The sequence below is a fragment of the Leptidea sinapis genome, chromosome 19, assembly GCF_905404315.1.
Source record: "Leptidea sinapis chromosome 19, ilLepSina1.1, whole genome shotgun sequence".
In the NCBI taxonomy this organism is placed as follows: Eukaryota; Metazoa; Arthropoda; class Insecta; order Lepidoptera; family Pieridae; genus Leptidea; species Leptidea sinapis.
The window spans coordinates 12,179,685-12,199,626 of record NC_066283.1 but is presented as its reverse complement, the minus strand read 5'-3'; positions in this window follow the sequence as shown (position 1 = coordinate 12,199,626).

Here is a 19,942-nt window from a genome sequence, read left to right as displayed (position 1 = left end):
GAATTTGGAAGAGGCCTATGTGAATAGACAGACAGTGATACATATTTAGTTAAAGATGATATGTAAATTCTTCTATCCGAATAAAGGCTTATATTATAATTAGTCTCTTGCGACGCTTCGTCTCTCTCAGAGCGCCTATCATCTAGTATATTAGAAATGGCATCAAAAAGAATTCTAATGGAATCAACATTGAGAAAATAAATGCCTTTATGCCTTTATTATTATTATATCCGGTAAATCTGTGTTCAATGTAGAATGTTGGTAAAAAAAATGAATAAGTTTTTCCACTCTATAAATATAATATCTGTATACGTACAGAACACAAAAGCATTTTCTGAATTCCGCTAGATGTATGCGAAGAGAGTGTAAGCTGCAACCGCATTGCTACGTTATCTATAACCGCGAAAGTTAAGTGGGTCAAATCGATACACGCGCTGTGCTGTCTCATCCGTGCCGGTTTGTTTTTACCCCCTTTGGTGTAGATCGCTTGATATGTGTTACGAAATTTAAAAGAATTGTTAAAAAACTATTGTGTGGGAAAGGTTATTATAGCATAAACGATTTTCATAATGACACCACGGACTGGGAATAAAGCGAACACCCTCAGGCTCTTAAATTATATAATATGTTTATTGTACGATATCACATTGTAATCCATATTTTATATTAAAAAAAAGGCCCGCTGAGTTTCTTGCACCCATTCTTCTCAGGTCTGAGGCAGTCTCTTTTGAATGGGTGGTAGTTTTTACGTTCAATAAGTGATTTTAATTCCTATTTTGAATAAAAATATTTGAATTTGATACACCCTGACCACGGTGTTTCTATCTCATATTAATAGTTTTACGACCGTTGAATGTGTGTAAAGTAGTTTGTTAGGGGGCGTCCGTTAATTACGTGAGGTGTTTTTTTGAATTTTCTGTCCTACCTTCCCGCCCTGTTGAGATGTCGTGAGATTTTATTCAACCCCCTCCCCTATCCCCCATGTGATGTGGGTTTCTTACATAAACGCGTTGGATTGTTATTGTAAAGATGTATGACGTCGAAGTATGAACCAAATTATTTTCTTTCGAACAAATTAGTGAATGATCTTAATCGTATGCATGTACAATCTGGCTTAAAAGGACCAAAATAGTATTTTTTTTTTTCAATCAGAAAAAAAATTGCGTGCTATTGGCGAGACCCCACCTCTCTCCAACATAAGATTAGATGAGGTTGGACTCGACCCCCTCCTCCCCTTAAACATCTCACGTAATTTATGGACGCCCCCTTACCCCGTGGGAAATTTTTAATCAATAATTTAAATAACTCTATTATTATAATATATATTAAGATTGCTTAAAAACACTGATTGTGTGAAAGGAAAATATTTTTTTTACAATATGATGTCTTGTTGTTGGGTTTATGGAGTGACGTGCAAGTTTCAACTAACTCTGCATTTGGTTTCTAGAGCGCGACAGTGTTACGAGCATACACTGTGATACACATTTCTCGTATTTTTTTATGGAATAGGACGTTAAACTATAACCACCACTGAGACTTCAGATTTATTTAGACTTTTTATAACAGAAACACAACAGAAGTGGTATTTTGTGGTAAAAATAGGTTATAGTTAGGGTTACCATTTACTTATAGTTTGAAAAATCCTGACAAAAAGCTTGAATTTCGATCCTCGTAAAGATATTATAGTTATAGTTAAATGAAATTAATATGAAGTTTTATTCGATCTAGTTAAAAATAAAATCCTCACTTGTTAGAGAGCCGGACAAAATCCGGACTAGTCTTAATGTCCAGATATGTTTTTTAAAAAAATGAAAATAAGGGACCAGATGGGCAGGACGTTCAGCTGATGGTAATTGATACGCCCTGCCTATTTCAATCCAGTGCCGCTCAAGATTATTGAAAAACCCAAGAATTCTGAGATGCACTACAACTGCGCTCGTCACTTTGATGTATAAAATGTCATGTCTCATTTGTAGTCGCAGTGATTTTATTAGCTACGGCGCCCTTCAGATCGAAACTCAGTAATGCTTACACATTACTGCTTCACGGCAGAAATAGGCGCCGTTGTGGTACCCATAATCTAGCCGGCATCCGGTGCAAAGGAGCCTCCCACTGTTGAATTAAATGCGCGGATTAATCCGGACGGTTGGTAACCCTCGACTAGGGCGCCCTTCAAAATGTTGAGTGTACATCTGTACAGTGATATTGCACGCCTTACGGCACCTCATTGTGTGTACGTATACTTGCTAACAGGTGAATGTCTTGCTCGTCTTGCCACTTCTTATCACAAAGAAACTTCGTCGTTCAATCACACGATAACGATAAAAGATAATCAAAATCTCTTGTACAATCGAGAGCTTGGAATAAGTTTAAAGAGTGACAGAGTATCACATGAATATTATATTCCGACACTCGCTGTGCTCCTCGGCTTGATAAACTCTCGCCTAAAATATTTTTTTTTCTATTAAAAATACTAATTGTTGCTTACGTGTTGGTTTTTTTTTAAAAACATAATAAATTGATATCTATCATATACATGATGATGATACATGATGCTATCATATACAAGAATAATTATTCAAACCCGATAGTTTGACTAACTCCTGCAGTTACTAAAGTTGAAGAAATGAACTAAAGCTGGTTACTGGACTACTCCAGTCCCCTACGGGCACCTGTAGCAGCAGGCAATCAAGCTTTAAAAGATATTTGACTTCCTTTTGTTATTGCCCTTAAAATAACTACTACTCCAATAATTTTTATAGAAAACTCATTATTTAGTAATTCTAAATAAAAAATGTAATTTAATATTCTAATAAGGTCAATCAACGCTACATCCAGACTTAAAAACTTTTTATATTACTCTTACTAAAGATTTACCAGTGGGAGGCTCCTTTGCACAGGATGCCGGCTAGATTATGGGTACCACAACGGCGCCTATTTCTGCCGTGAAGCAGTGATGTGTAAGCATTACTGTGTTTCGGTCTGAAGGGCGCCGTAGCTAGTGAAATTACTGGGCAAAAGAGACTTAATATCTTGTCTCAAGGTGACAGGCGCAGTTGTAGTGCCGCTCAGAATTTTTGGGGGTTTCAAGAATCCTGAGCATGATGGGCAGGGCGTATCAATTACCATCAGCTGAACGTCCTACTCGTCTTGTCCCTTATTTTCATAACAAAAAAATAACAATAAATATTTGTATTTTAAACAATACGGGTGTGCTTAAAACAATAGCAGTGAACATTTCATCAAAAAACACAAAACTATGGATAAGTTCTCAGGGTTACAAGTAGGCACTTAAGACCATGCATATGCCAACACTCAACAGCTTTGGTTGCTGAGTAGCATAGATTGGCCTGAAGTGTTTTTAATTCATAACTCATAATGATCTTGCAGAGTTTACCTGATAAGTATAAGTGGATAATCTTGAGTATCACTTATAAATTTGATGAAGACCAAGAAGGTATTTAGCAATAAACAGGACGTGAGCAGTAGGGCTTATGTCAATGCCACTTGTCAATTTGACAATCATGTCGGAAGTAAAGCACGCGCCTCTCAAAACGGTATAATACCCCAACTTCGGCATTCAAATTGTGGTAAATCACAATTTAGATGCTTTTGCAATGAATTGAAATTGAAAAAAAACACATCATGTCATTTCAAAATTATACAAGATCCTTTTATAATTTTAGTTTCATAGTTTTTTTTAAATACTAGGTGATACATATTGATAACTTACTAAAAAATATTTATTGAGTTTAATTCCTATTTTAAGTATAATTGATAATATTATTTATTATTATACGTATAACATTCATTTTCAATAATTAATTTGAGTAAATTATTTATTCAATTTTACTGTAACAATATTATGTACGTTGTATGTTGATGATAATGCAAAAACTCGTCTACATTTAGAAGTTTTCATCAGTAATATTATTATCTGTGTTGAGTCATGTGCAGTTATCTCTGCTCATATCCTTGACGGTTGATTATGAAATAATTTTCATAATAGCGATAAGAGTATGGTATGGTATAGGGGCTCCTGTTTCCGCAATTAAACCACTCAAAATGGACCCATACGGTCCATTTTGTGTGCAGTATTGGCCAGTTACTCCAATCGGCCCAGCTCCTTCCTGAATTTCAGAATATTCCTGGGGTGTTCGCAGACTTCCTGGAGCGACCTCGTATTAGTTAAGGTTTATGCCCGTTGATTGGCCACCCCCGCACATTCCAAGATTACGTGAGTAGCCGTTTCGTCTTCGGCTAGACAGCCTCTGCACTTAGGACTCTCCGCTACGCCGATTATGAAAGGGTTATGTTTATTGATGTGTAACCCGCGTTAGGGTGCTCACCATGAAGAATATGGAGAGAATGTTATATATAAGTTTATGTTACATACATATACATAAAATTCATACCTGTTTGCCTGTTTGGTTGAGATTTTTCTTCTTATTCGATGTAAAAATTTAATTTATAAAACATGGCCGACTTCAATTATAAATTTTTTTTAATAAGCATCTCATTTTCATACTATTATATTTGTTTATTAAGGTTTAGGGTTGAAATATACGTAAATCCTATTGTGCGCCCGCCCTTAACTTATACCTAAGAATGAGATGTGGAAATCGAGGCTACTAGTTAGGAAAAGCCCATACTATGCCGAAGTTTAACTTATATCCTCAAGACCTTATTACTTTTAAGAGAAATAGGATCCTCAGAGGGCCTAGACAAGGCACATCCTCTGCCTTAATTATTTAAGGTACTTTAAGACAGCCCAAACAGATCTTGACAATGTCCTCGTATTGCAGTTGGATGTGTTTGGGGGGTCTTCAGTGGCGTCACAGCAGATTCTGCACAGGTTTTATTCACTGAGACCCATTTTGGCTAGGTGCCCATTCAGCCTCTATCGGCCGGAGAGGAACCCCATGAGGGCTCTCAGTTATCTATTGTCCAAATTTAAGCATTGCACTAGTATCTTATTATTAATAAGAAATGACTCATCTGTATGCTTATTATCGGAGCTGGCAGACGTAACGTAATAGCAAACAAAGAAAAAAAGACAAAGGTAGTAACATTTACGGATATTACAGTGGTCTGAACAAATTGTCCAGTTATTGTGGATGAAGTGTTGGGGAGTCAAGTCAAGATTTCCAACAATAATAGGGCATGCCATATGGGTTTTTTTGAGAGTGGATAAAGCTAAACAAGTATTTGAGAACTGTGGCAATTGGAGGTTCATCATCTCCGCTACCGACAGGAAATGGTCGGTTTTTTAAAAAGTAAATTTCAATAAACCGTATCGATTTCAGGTTTATGCAATAAATGAATACACAATGTGAAACTGGCCCACAGAATTATAGTTAAATAATTAATTAAATTCCCTAAGATTATATTATGTATGTGAAATTTTCAAACAAAAAAAAATAATCAAATTGATTTAGCAAAAGAAAACAGTCTGTTTAGACAACGTACACAAGCGGCAAATCGGCTTTTATATCTCTTCTCATAAACAAGCTCTTAACAATTAGCGAAGCAATTAAATTTCAATTAAACTTTTAGAAAGTACAATTAATAAATACATTCAATCACTTGATGCAATCGCGCAAGCAGCTATGACATCACAGCGAAAGGCACACGCTTGGAATCACGGACACTTTGGAGTTCGGACACATATCCCGGAAGCTCGCGGTAAACTGGATCAGTAAACACTCAAAATGGCGAAAAAAATAATGTCATAATTGGGCCCCACAATTTTAGTTTATCGATACTTTTTTTACATTTACCTACTTACGAAATACCTAAACAAATAATTAAAATACATGTATTTTTGTGTTATTCGAATGTTTTAATATTATTAACAAAAAATAAATTATTGAATGAATAGGCTTTGTAAAAAAAGAGTTTATTTTTGTACGATTGAACTTAAGAAACCACTGTTTTCTCAGTGGTTTCCTGAACAACAAACACCACGATTTTACTAGATACGATAGATTGCACTCAAATTACGTAACATCTGAAACAATAATGTTTTTACAATAATCATTACAGCACAATATCTTATTAATTCTCATTTCTTTAATATCAAAAAATTAAACAGATGCTTTATCTATCGATTACAATTCCCTTTAAAGGAACCTAATTATCGAATCTAGTTTTCTTAGAGAACACATACCTAAATGGTATTTAGTTACTCTATTAATTTACGAAGTACTAGACAATATCAGTTTTATAGTGCCGTGTTATTTATTTAAAAAAGCTAGCTTTTCATTACTATGAGAATTATAACCAGACGAAAGTATTTTTCAATCAGTAATGTAATAAAACTAACTAAGAATAAATATTTTTTTAATGTTGATAAACAAGCCAATATAATGTTTTGTAAACTACTGAATTGATATTTGATCAATATATAACCAAAATAAACGATGTTATAATAAAAAAAACTCTTTTCATATGATAAAAATTAAGAGTGGCAACCTTCATGCTCTAATGAAGAAGTCACATTTTGAAGGTATCTAATAGAATTTGTCTTAATTTTACAGATAGTGTTGGAAGTGGCCCACCGAGTGGATCAGGAAGGAGTCGTTGCCGTCGATTCAGTGGTAGAGAAACTCATCTTCAAACCGCAAGACGTGGTATCTATCCGCGCTAAGGACTCGGACCTCGAGTATGCGACCCACGACGTGTTTCAGACGGACAGCGTGATTTCTAGTAAATATAACGGTGAGTTTGTGACTCAATTTTGGAGATAGCAGATATTTCTTGGGCGAAATGTATCAGGCTACAACAGGTTTAAAGAAAACGTGCAAAATACCTTTGTTTCGATATTAAAAATCATTAAATTATTGAAAAGTTTCGTGAGACATTACATTTTATTTAAATCGGCTCTGTCGAAGAACCTCCGTTTGGTGCAAAACTTGTTTTTAGTTTTTTAATATAATATATATTTATTATTTAATATTAAAACAGCATTAAGGGTGCTTTTAATTAAATGGCTCGATTTCTTCTTTATCATCATACATTGGACTCCTTGAAGTGGATGAAAATCACGTTCAAACTCACAGGCAAAGCAAATGTATAAAAATTTAAAATGATTGTGTAATAAACGCTATTGTAACATAAATTAATTTGTAAACGATACCACACATTAGTTATGGTATTAACTACAGACAAATTTTATACTTTATGTAAGTACCTTATGAAATTTCTAGAGTGCTGCGGGCTCAGCCGCTTGGATCGGTTTCTCTCAAGTTTGAAGAATGACTTTTCGAATAAATGGTAGAATTTGGATTTCAATAACTGATAAGTGAAAATATTAAAAATTTAATAATAATTTGTTATTTAAACTAATTAGAAACTTGGGTTGATTCTCATTTAAGCAGAGCGGTAGCGGAGCAAAAATAGTTGCGGACATTGACCTGTTCATTACCTGTCCTTGTTGCTTGCTCTTCTGTCTCTCCCACACTAAGCACGTAATGAGCTGTTCATATTGTAATTATTAAGGTCTATAGATCACTCATACGCTAAGGTTTAATATTCTGGCTCTTTGCGACTGCGTTATTTAATTATTCTTGTCTATTTGACCCCGTCTTTAGGACTCGTGCCTCTAATTACACGGGCTTCCACATCTATGTTCGTGGCACTTGCCATTTCGCATGGTGCCTTTAAGATCGATGAACGCGGAAGATTTAAAAGCATTATAAAATGTAAAAACTCAATAATTACTATAGTATTCTGATCTGACTTTTAATTTAAAAAGCAAGTACCTAAATGATATTTTAAGTGAACAGGATTAATATATGTGTTTTTTTTTATATAAAATCTCATTAGGTAACTCTTTTGTTTAAATGTAAAGTAATTTTGTAAATAACTTAGTTTTAAGACATCTAATTTTATATTTATTTCCTCTTTTTGTATGTATATATTACTTTTATTAATGTTAAACTTTGTTATTCATCATGTAAGATACTAGTAACTATAAAATTAACATGTGGATAACAATGTGGGTTCTCACTAAAATTAATTTAATATCTACTATACTTTGAAATTGTTAAATGTATTGTGTGAACTGTTTGTTGTCCCTAAGAAATAAAATAAAATAAAAATAAAATCTGACGAACTAAATTAGCTATCTAATCTACCAATGTATTTTCAAAGTTATATGTATTTGTATAAATAATGAAAGGTAGAATGGTATTAAAGTATGCGTCTGATAGTTATCAAACCAATCAATAGGCATACTTTAGTAACTTTGGTATCATAGGTGACTGGTGTGGTTTAAAACTCTATCAAATTTATACTTTGCTTGTGTAGATGAGAGTAGAAGGGTGAAGTTAAATTGTATAATCATCATCGAGTGAAGGTGATTATTATACTTGCCGTATTTTTATAAATAGCAATCTTGTCAATGTTAAGACGAGCACACGACAAAGACGCGCCCTTCGCGCGTGGTATTACTATCACCGATAATCTTTTGAAACACACTTCGACACTATCGACCAGGTCGATAGTTAATAAATCATTGTGTTTGTTGGATGCGATTACTAATTATGACAGTATTCAAAAACAATAAATTCAAGCTCTAAAGGTTGATGCATCGAACATACGATTATTAATATTTATACAGTTTATTGTCTATTACTTTTTATGAAATAATTTATATTATTTAAACACGATTCATATATTGGATGCAGCACCTTACAAACTAAGCCATTGTAAAATACTATATTTGATTAAAAAGTGTGGCCGTTGAGTTTCTTGTATGTTCTTCTCACGAGTTTACTTTTTCCGAACATATGGTTAATTCAGTAATTTAATAGATATATTAATAGTGACTATTCAAAAGCGCTTAGTTTAAGCCTAATTGAATTAAGTTTATTAAACTTTGACTCTGACATGGATGAGGCGAAGAACCACCAACTACCTGGACTAGAACCGTTAACAAAGACATGACAATGAACGCCAGTAATGACCCAAGATCGCAAACAGTTGCGATCTTGTATCAGGAGGGCCGACCCCAAATAGGGAATGTGCCAGGGGAATAACTTTGACTTTGATAGAGAAGTAACATGCGACCAGTATTTGCAGGTAACGGGCGGTCTATCGAAGAACGCCAGCTCGAGCCTTGGGACGGCGAGGGCGACTCCGGCGACACCCCGTCCCTCAACGGAGACGCGAGCCTGGGTGAACTGGAGCTTGACAATATCGCCAACGGCTGGGACGCGAACGACATGTTCCGGAAGAACGAGGAGATCTACGGCGTACACAGCACGTATGATCACTCGCTGGCCGGGTACACGCTGCCTCTACAGAGAAAAGATACGCAGGACTATCGGTAAGATTCATTATACTATTAGCACTGTTCTCTGTTTTGAGATCAAACCTTTTACGGCCGTTCCCAATATACTATCTTCAGATAGAGATAAATTACTACCTTCTACTGTCAGTAATTGGCTGGCAATAATCTGAAGCTGTCCCAATATACCCGATAAGTCATTCGTATCGCCTTATATTGGGACGCGTTAATTTCTATAGCTGGTAAGCCATACGTCGTCCCATTGACAGACAGCGTGTACGGATAAGGTGAGTTATCGAAGTTCATTGGGACAGAAAAGTCAATGATAGTTACGATTTTTATCTCAATTATGAGATAGACTGAATATTGAGAACGGCCGTTAATTATTAAAGATCGTATTATTTAGTAACAAATTACTGTAACAATAGAATTTAAAACATTTTAATCGACCACCCGGTACCGGTGTTACAACTTGCAATGCCTGTATTCGTAGTCAACTGACAATGTCTATTGGTGTTGTCAGTTGACTGTCTATATTTTACATTTTAATAGATTATTACAATTTAACAATGAATTTGATTATTAAATAAATCATGCTAATTAAATCAAATGAACCACGTAATTATAAAAATTTCAATGAATTAAAATTATAAATATGTTGGTAAATCTAAAAATACTATCTTCTTAATATAACATACTTCGCTCTGCGTACTCTTAAGAGCCTAGTGCTTTCCTGGGGCATAAAAAGAATAAGGAAGTCCCAGGCTCAAGGGTGACATAGGAGGCGACTAAGGGCATCAGTGGGGGGCTTCTTTGCACAGGATGCCGGCTAGATTATTAATGGGTAGCACACCGGAGCCTTTTTTGCCGTTTAATGTTTAAGCATTATTGTGTTTCGGTATGAAGGACGCCGTAGGTAGTGAAATTACAGGGCAAATGAGACTTCTTTTGTCTCAAGCTTACGAGCGCAATTGTGGTGCCGCTCAGAATTTTTAAGTTTTTCAAGTATCCTGAGCGGCACTGAATTGTAATGGGCAGGGAGTATCAATCTGCTGTACACCCTGATCGTCTCGTCCCTTACTGTCATAAAAAAGAACAAGTAACCGTAGGTGCAGTGCAAAATAAGAGTGAACTTAATTTGGTGCGCGTGTTACAGGCCACGTGTGTAGTGTTCACGACTCAGGTGGTTATTGACACTGTCACGGGTAGATGATGTTGTTTAACACACCTACCTTATAACCCAGTAGACGCCAAACAACTATATCAGGTCGGGGAAAAAATCTTTTAGCAAACAGTATGTATAAACTTGTAATAAATCACCACTTTGGCTGTACTATTTGTATCTGGATGGTTTTGATGACATTAAAAAGTTACATTGAGAAAAATTAAACCAATTTGTAAAATGTTGTTAATAATTAATAATGTTGCAAGAGAATGTAGGCGGCGGTGATCACCTAACACCGGGTGACCCGTAGGTAGTACGCTCATTTGTCCTCCTATTCCGTAAAAAAAAATTGTTTCAAGCTATTTTTCATTCATTTCAGTCAAAGATGGTAAAATGTCATCGAACAAAATGGCATTTATACACTTTAATTAAATGTAAATAAACTGGTAAAATAAAACGTCTTCCGTTTTCATACAAAATGCGAAGAAACTTTTCCCTAAACCTATTCGAAATAATGCAAACAAATCATTCAACGTACGTGAGCGGGCGGTATTGAATGGCCATTGATCAGTTAAATGATCGCCACATCTCGTGAAGAACAGTAACTGGTAGTAACCAGTAACATCTTATACACAGCAGTGTATAATGTCTATTCTTGTCATGGTACCTGAAAGAGTTCCCCCTATATTAGGCGTCTGCCGGGTTATAACGTGGATGGTTTCACATTAGGTGAAATTTTAACTACAAACTTTCCAATGCCGAAACGAACAATATCGACCAGTCTCTTACACGAACACTACGGTAGTTCAACATATTTTGTACATGCCTACTAATAACACATTTTTTTAGTCAATATTTATTCATTGTTAAACTTATAAGTAATTTAGTGCAAGGCAGTTGTTTGAACTTTTCAGTTAGCACTGAAAACATACTTGTCTGTCTCATTTTAGTTCATTTCCACTTTATATTGTTTTGGATAAACTACTATCGATGAGCTTTATATGCTAAAAAATAGTATTTCTAGCTTTTTTATTATCATATAACCTGCAAACATTGTAGAGCAAATATCGAGGCTAATCTACATCATTTAGAAGGCAGTATATTGACGGAAATAGGCACAGGTGGTAAGAGTGACTGGCGACAAAGTTAGAACGCTCAAGAAAAATGAACATTCTTTCTTGGTGGCTTTGACAGGTAACACGTAGGAAAATTCTGTAAAAATAATCTGAATTTCTCTTTGAATACCTATAATTTTTCATAGTTCATTCAATAGACATAGCCATTTTAATAATGCTTCTGTAGTCTGTGTGTGTTTTGTGTAAAATCGATGTCGAAAAATCCAATTTACAAATTACAAATAATTTGAAATACAGTCTTCATGTGTTACTTCTGTTTATATACTTGTAAATTATCAAAAGTAGTTTTGTGAAAGAAATAAATTATTATCAAGTAAAATAAGTCAATTTCATAATTATTCCTTTAATCAAATTGATCCAGTATATTTTTCTTCTAGTACTGCATGCCCAAACTTGTTCTTTAGTTAAATATTGAGAGTATGAAAGGCAGGATTATAAGTAAAATAAATAAGGCAGTAATGAGAGTTTATTGTGCAGTGTCTGGAGGTAAATATGTTGAATTAACAGATGTTAATAGGGGGATATTAATGTGGGTTTGGTCATAGAGTCAGAGGAAAGATTGGAATAGATTGACTGACTATACAGTATGAATGTGAATAACACACTGACCTCTACTATATACCATTGGACTGGCGGCTGTCAAAGTGCTTTTGTGCCTGTTTGATATTTGCCATTTTGGCGCTGTTGGCCGTGTAGCGAGAGTCTGCGGTATTAAAACTAGTGATGACAACCGCAGCAAACTTCAATAGATGGTGGGAAACTATTTACAAAAAAAAATTGTATGCTTTATTACGTTGATTCCCGAAGTATAAATAACACGGAAAACGAACGAAATTAATTCAAAATGCAAAAATACTTCAGAGTATTGTACGTTCCTTCGCAGCCATTTGTATTATACGTCGAAATTAGTTCTCTGAACGCACAGAACACTGAAGGCACAAAAAAATTGCTGTCAAACATATGGAACAGCCTGTCCAGCGGTATTAATACAAGTCAGTGGCATAACAAGTATTGGGAAATGTACATTCCACTATTATATTAGGGTGCACAAAGAATGTGTGAGTTTTGATGAAGGTTGATATTACTAGAAAGAAGCTATCCAAGAAATTAAATTTTACAAATGGATGTCTGTTTACTGTGTGGGTCTTCCTATCCTGTCTCCTAAATATTAATATTGAATTTAACAGAGAAGCAGAAGCGAAAGCGGAGGAGATAGCGGCAGAGATTGAGAGCGCGGCGTGCTACAAGGCCCGCATCGAGCTGGAGAACGGTGATGAAGAGGAGCGGTTCGCGGCAGTGGTGCGTCCGCAGCACGAGCAGCCCAAATACGTGATACCGAACAAGAGGAAAGGCGCACAGGTACCCCAGGCATCTAATATTTCATTATTCTGAACATTCATTCGACATTCAACATTTTAATGTCAACTTAAGAAAAAAATCTATACATACATACAAATAAAATTGGAGTGTCTGTTTGTAATATTGAAATAACCGTTTTTTACTACATGTATATGAATATATATACCGTACTTACACCAAAATAACATTTTTTACAATTTTTTAGGCATTTATTTTCTCAAAATTGATTCCTTTAGAATTCTTTTTGATGTCATTTCTTATACTACTAGATACTACTACCGCTTCGGAAACAAATGGCGCTCTGAGAGAGTAGAAGCGGCGCAAGAAACTCTCCCAGCATTCTTTTTTTTGCGCTCTTTTCAATAAAAATATACAATATTGTACAGTCATTTCTATCGCTATAAAATAATAACAATCTAGTCCCAAGCTGTCCGATCATTTAGATATTCAGCAGTGGAGTAATAGGATTTACGACAGAAACATTTTTTTATAAAACATTTAAATTTATTTATAGATAATGCCTGCACAGTGGCTGGGACTTTATTGTAGAAGTGTATACATTTACCCTTAAAGCTATTATGTATCTTATGAAGCCTACTAGAATTAGTTACAAGCAATCCATTAATTCTAGTGTTATAATAATGAAAATCACTATTAAGAGCAAAAAGGTGACGATTTTTGTGAACATATATTAAATTTTCATAAATGTACTGACAATGAACAGTCATAATATTTATTTCTTTAAATTTTTCTTTGAGAGACTGTCTATCACCAAGCTGATATATAGCACGAACAGCTCTCTTTTGCAGTGCAAACACTATATCAATGTCAGCAGCATGACCCCATAGTAATATACCGTACGTCATGATGCTGTGAAAATAACTAAAGTACACTAATCTAGCGGTCGCAACATTCGTGTACTCTCTAATCTTTCTAACTGCATATGCCGCAGAGCTGAGTCTATCTGCTAGATGGGTAATATGTGGACCCCACTGAAGCTTTTTATCTAACGTGATACCCAAGAAGACCGTAGTGTCCACAAGTTCCAATCTCTGGTCATTTATAAGTACGTTGGTTTGTACCTCCGCTGTGTTTGGTGTAATGAACCGTAAACACTTTGTTTTTTTACTGTTTAAGTGCAGATTATTCGTCTCAAACCAACGCACTATCTTTGAGAGTGCATACGAGGTAAGCCTCGTCATCAATATCCGCACGTCGCTTCACTTTAAAAATAAGTGAAGTATCATCAGCAAACAATACAATCTCATGGCTATCATCTACCACAAACGGTAGATCGTTAATATATATAAGAAACAAGAAAGGACCGAGAATAGAACCCTGTGGAACACCTATTTCCACAGGTTTACCCGAAGACCGTTTGCCATTTACATCGACTATCTGAACTCTTTCGCTTAAATATGATTTTAACAGATTTAGGGGCTCTATTTTTCACTCCATAATGCTTTAGTTTTAGGAGTAAAGTTTCATGGTGGACGCATTTAAATGCTTTTGACAAATCACAAAAAATGCCCAATGCATCCTGTGACTCTTCATAGGCGTCAAAGATGTGCTCAATGAGTCTAGTACCCGGTTTAATTGTTGATAAGCCCCTAGTGAAACCAAACTGATTTTTGTTCATACAAAAATGCATTTGTAGCTGTTGAAGCAAAAGTTTTTCAAAAATTTTACTAAAAACAGGCCGCACTGAAATAGGTCTGAAATTAGCAGGGTCAAAAGAACTGCCCGATTTAAACAAAGGTATAACTTTGCTGTATTTCATGAGGTCAAAACGACATAAACGTTGTTTTGCCATATAAATTTTTTTTTAGAGTTAGACCGTTTCTTGGACATTGCAACATATTTTTTTATTTTTATTTAAAAGAATTTTTCTAAAATAAACGTAGCCTAAGTTACTCCTTATTAAATCAGCTACCTGCCAATAAAAGTCCCGTCAAAATCGGTCTAGCCATTTCAGAGATTAGCTGGAACAAACAGACACACAGACAAAAATTGTAAAAAAATAGGTACATTAGTTAATAGAGACGCCACATTGAGACTGACCATTATCTCGTCATTACTCTATTTTTTTATGGAAAAGGTGGACAAACGAGTGTACGGGTCACCTGATGTTAAGTGATCACCGCCACCCAGATTCTCTTGCAACACCGGAGGAATTACAGGAGCGTTGCCGGTCTTTAAGCAAAGCAGAAAACGATGCATGGCCCGCAACTTCTTTTTATCCTAAAATACCTACCAATATTTTACAGTAAGATTTCAATGAGCATTTCCTCAAATCAAACGTAACCTTACCGGGAGCATTGTTAAATATCTATAATCTGTTCATAATGGAAGGGCATAATCAAAATATTTATTGCATGGTACGAAATAAACTAGAGGCGCTTTGGAGTCTTGTTGGTAATATGACCATGGAGATGAGCGGACCTAATGCTATGGTTATAATACAAAAGTAAAGCAACCATAACACAGCCACTTAGTTCCCAAACCGATAAAGCCTGAGTACTTCCATCTAAAATGCTGGTGATGCCCCAATCTTAAATAGAAAAATATGGAGCACTTAAAATAGAACAGTCTTGCCTAAAAACCTGCAACTACAAAATGTATAAAGCTGTAATGAGAGGTACCTATAACTTGGTAATGAACTTTTTCGAGGTTTGGTTCCACATTTTCTCTCTCTCTACTACGACTAATAGATAGTAGTTGCGACCTCGAGCGATTCCCAGTCCATGTTCATCTGGAAACTAGGAGTCTTGAATAGACGAAGGTGAATATTTCAAGCTGGCCCATAGAGACCATCTAACGCAGGTTTGGGCCACATATGGATGTGTGGCGTTCGTTAACAGTGCGGTTTTCAAGGAATTGTTTTCCACGTACAACAAAACTGAGTAAACTAAGTGTTTCTACGACGATACGACATGGGTATCTTGGGAGAATGTGGCCGGCGGTGGTCACCGTTCGCTCGTTTATCCTCTTTCTTAAACAAAATCGAACCACACCTTTGTGATTAAAGAATATCAATATAATTTTATTTTTTCTTATAATAATGTTTCAGCAACAACAAACAGCCAAGTCAATGAAGGGTGGAGGTGGGAATGGGTCCCCCGGGGGCAAAGCGCCACGAGACAAGGATCCCAGACCCACGCGGCATCATCTTACGCCGCCGGCACATCCTGACAGAACCAGCAGGCCTGAAGATATGGTAATAACTTAATGACCATAATAATAATTACATTTTTAGTGTTCTAGGAGATCTTCCTCGGCGACAGCAATTTATTTAATTGAATATGATAAATAGGACTCTCAAATGCATATTTAATTATTTTTTCTTCAATCAGAACATTGTTGAAAGCATAGACTATACGTTTGAGTATGTTTGTTGCATCATTTTACATATTATATTGTAATTAAAATGATTTGTAAATCGATGAAAATGTAGATCTTGATATAAAAGAGTGCCAATGAGTTTCTTGCTACTTCTTCTCATTAGCACAACCCTTTACGAAGTAGCGGAAGATTTAATAAATATTTTTTTGACATTCATAAGTGTCATTTCCGTGACCTACATGAATAAAGTGATTTTGATTTGATTTGATTTATACTAGTGTATAAACGTTTAGGTATAACATGGTTAGGCAGCTTAATAATAACTAAAGAGCTAATTCCAAGAACTGTTGACTGTTTACGACTTGTCAATATAAATCGGTTACAGTAACAATAGATTTGCTTTTCGTTTGCTGTATCTGCTAGATACGTTCTTACTTGCACACTTAGTTTCTCTTTACGCTTGTCTGTGGTTGAAACAAAATATTTTTTATAAATGTTCATTTGCTAAAGCTACCGCTTAGTAGATACTAAGCGATAGATTTAACAAATGGTACGCACCGGGCTCCTTAGCACAGGATGCCGGCTAGTTTATGGGTACCACAACGGCGCCTATTTCGGCCGTGAAGCAGTAATGTGTAAACATCACTGTGTTTCGGTCTCAAGGGCGCCGTAGCTAGTGAAATTACTGGGCAAATGAGACTTAACATCTTATGTCTTAAGATGATGAGCTCAATTGTAGTGCCGATCAGAATTTTTTGGGTTTTTTAAGAATCCTGAGAGGCACTGCATTGTAATGGGCAATGTGTATCAATTCCCATCAGCTGAACGTTCTGCTCGTCTTGTCCCTTATTTTCTTTTAAAAAAGTCTTCACACACATATGATAAATAAAATGCTTTCTTCTATTGTGCACAGTCATCAACCCCGCCGAGCGGCAATATTGGCAGCAAGAGCTACGCGGCGCAGGCCAGCGCGCCCTACCATGCTCCGCCCTTCCCCCACCATCAGCACACGCCGTGAGTATACTTACCCTTACCACAAACAATGTTGGCAGCAAGAGCTACGCGGCGCAGGCCAGCGCGCCCTACCATGCTCCGCCCTTCCCCCACCATCAGCACACGCCGTGAGTATACTTACCCTTACCACAAACAATGTTGGCAGCAAGAGCTACGCGGCGCAGGCCAGCGCGCCCTACCATGCTCCGCCCTTCCCCCACCATCAGCACACGCCGTGAGTATACTTACCCTTACCACAAACAATGTTGGCAGCAAGAGCTACGCGGCGCAGGCCAGCGCGCTCTACCATGCTCCGCCCTTCCCCCACCATCAGCACACGCCGTGAGTATACTTACCCTTACCACAAACAATGTTGGCAGCAAGAGATACGCGGCGCAGGCCAGCGCGCCCTACCATGCTCCGCCCTTCCCCCACCATCAGCACACGCCGTGAGTATACTTACCCTTACCACAAACAATGTTGGCAGCAAGAGCTACGCGGCGCAGGCCAGCGCGCCCTACCATGCTCCGCCCTTCCCCCACCATCAGCACACGCCGTGAGTATACTTACCCTTACCACAAACAATGTTGGCAGCAAGAGCTACGCGGCGCAGGCCAGCGCGCTCTACCATGCTCCGCCCTTCCCCCACCATCAGCACACGCCGTGAGTATACTTACCCTTACCACAAACAATGTTGGCAGCAAGAGCTACGCGGCGCAGGCCAGCGCGCCCTACCATGCTCCGCCCTTCCCCCACCATCAGCACACGCCGTGAGTATACTTACCCTTACCACAAACAATGTTGGCAGCAAGAGCTACGCGGCGCAGGCCAGCGCGCCCTACCATGCTCCGCCCTTCCCCCACCATCAGCACACGCCGTGAGTATACTTACCCTTACCACAAACAATGTTGGCAGCAAGAGCTACGCGGCGCAGGCCAGCGCGCTCTACCATGCTCCGCCCTTCCCCCACCATCAGCACACGCCGTGAGTATACTTACCCTTACCACAAACAATGTTGGCAGCAAGAGCTACGCGGCGCAGGCCAGCGCGCTCTACCATGCTCCGCCCTTCCCCCACCATCAGCACACGCCGTGAGTATACTTACCCTTACCACAAACAATGTTGGCAGCAAGAGCTACGCGGCGCAGGCCAGCGCGCCCTACCATGCTCCGCCCTTCCCCCACCATCAGCACACGCCGTGAGTATACTTACCCTTACCACAAACAATGTTGGCAGCAAGACCTACGCGGCGCAGGCCAGCGCGCCCTACCATGCTCCGCCCTTCCCCCACCATCAGCACACGCCGTGAGTATACTTACCCTTACCACAAACAATGTTGGCAGCAAGAGCTACGCGGCGCAGGCCAGCGCGCCCTACCATGCTCCGCCCTTTCCCCACCATCAGCACACGCCGTGAGTATACTTACCCTTACCCACAAACACGTAAACCTCGTAGAGCGGCTGGCAGGTATTCCAGACCCGCGGCTGTATATATATAATAAATACAACTAGTGAGTCAACTCCTTTGTTCTTAAATACCTTCAACGAGGTCGCTTAATTTGCGCAAGGGTTATGAAAATATAAGATTAGTTCTATTAGTTGACGCCCAACCATTAACATAACTAATCGTACAATACACAACTTGACTCATAATGGCCAAAAAAATGTTCGAGCGGCGTTGTTTATACTTAAAAATTAACTTGTACAGATAACATGATAACAGTCATTCTAATTAACATCTTATTTCCCGGCAGTAAAGTTTGATTTCTATTGTATATGCTCATTAGACAGTCCTTCACCGAATACTTTCTTATTGCGTGGCGTTGTATTCAAAGCGCGGTCGAAACAACTTAACGAAAACTCTGACTAATAGACGCGCAGGCAGCGCTTTGCTTAAGACAAGGGTGATTGTGAGTTTAGTTATGTAATTCTACCTCAATGACTATTTTGCTAAATACTATAACACTACTTAAGTAGCAAATTCATGTGGTGGGGTGTGTTTGTGTCATACAAACACACGTGCAACTGATTTCGTATACGTGAGACGCACTTCTGAATAGTGAATAACGTCTTCTTATGCCGGTATGCATCGAAGCTCCGAAAGCAGCTTTAGAACAGAACATACAGATTACAAGAATTTTAAGAACTGGCAACAATATATTTTTTTAATTGAAATTTATTTGTAAAGTGTTAAAGAACCTATGCTTAATATAAGTTACAGAACATTACATTTCACTTACTTGGTTTGCTGTGCCTAATACCTTCTGATTTATATAGGTCGTCTGGTGGCAAGATAAACGGAGAAGCGCGTGGGACTCCGCAGCGTCAGGGCTTCCCACATCATCATCACCATGTAAGTCTGTTCTATGCTTGAAGCTTTTACTGCCACTGGTAATGTACACCTGGAGTGGTGTCTGACATATTATTATTATAATTCAGTGAAGTGTATTTTAACCAAGGATTATTCGTATATTCAAACTGACACATAAATCAAGGGTTCAAGACTTTAAAATATTTCAGTATTAAATTTGTGACCAAAATTTATGAACGAAGCGGGACTCGAACCAACTCGACTTTCGAACTCGGCTCAGTTGAAAGAGTACTCGGAAGGAACCCGAGAGGTTGGAAATTTAATTATTCCCAGAAGTGACTGATA